This window comes from Amphimedon queenslandica, unplaced genomic scaffold (assembly GCF_000090795.2).
Source record: "Amphimedon queenslandica unplaced genomic scaffold, v1.1 AMPQUscaffold_4259_Cont23759, whole genome shotgun sequence".
In the NCBI taxonomy this organism is placed as follows: domain Eukaryota; kingdom Metazoa; phylum Porifera; class Demospongiae; order Haplosclerida; family Niphatidae; genus Amphimedon; species Amphimedon queenslandica.
In genome coordinates this window covers 1-729 of record NW_003555426.1, presented here as the reverse complement: position 1 = coordinate 729, position 729 = coordinate 1, and the positions used below count along the sequence as shown (strand labels likewise).

The following is a 729-nucleotide window of genomic DNA, read 5'->3' as shown; positions in this document are numbered from 1 at the left end:
AGGGAAAGAAATGAAATGTTGCCAAGTGGTATGCACAGGGTTTCCCACAGGTTTATGGTATAGTGCTCACCATTTTAACAGTGCATACACCTTTCTCATTTTTGCTCCTATATGACCCTATCCTACATTCCTTACTCTCAACATTCCTTTCTACATCTACATGTGTAATATGTTTACATTTAGCACATCCATATCAAAAAATGTATGCTACACACAGGCCTACATGTATGTCACTGATTCATTAAGTATAGCTTATGAAATAAAGTAATTGCTACTACGCTTATATGCACTGAATAGCATTACAGCTTTACTCTTGATTACAGTAATCATTGCTCTTTAATCTGATTTACCATTACACTTCACTGCTGTGCACTTCCCTCTCTTTGCCATTTTCCTTTCTCTATCTCTTTAGTGTCTCTGTCTCTCTCAAGCTTATGCTTCAGTACTGACGTCATCAAGTATTTCATTGAAGTAAGATCAATTATATATTTCCCATTTTATGTTTCTCTGTATGATTATAGTCCAATTCAAGTTTCAAGCTATGAAGTATCAAGAGCAAAGGACTATTATATGCATGACCAAACATTGTTGCATTGTTGTGTGTTATTTATTTCTTTAAATTGCCAAAAAATATTTTAAATAATTTGCTACTACTATGCAGCGAAAGCATGCAATATGAAGCAGCTTATGAAGCAAAGTCCTTTCACTTGATCCACTTCAGGATGAGAG

At 34.7% G+C, this 729-nt stretch overlaps 1 long non-coding RNA gene across 1 annotated transcript; it reads left to right on the top strand.

Annotated features, from left to right (window-relative positions):
* The first annotated feature begins 230 nt into the window (after positions 1-230).
* Positions 231-643, top strand: LOC109592693 (uncharacterized). The gene is made up of 2 exons (XR_002190500.1): positions 231-471; positions 522-643. It is a non-coding gene; the product is annotated as an uncharacterized LOC109592693 (long non-coding RNA).
* The last annotated feature ends 86 nt before the right edge of the window (positions 644-729 follow it).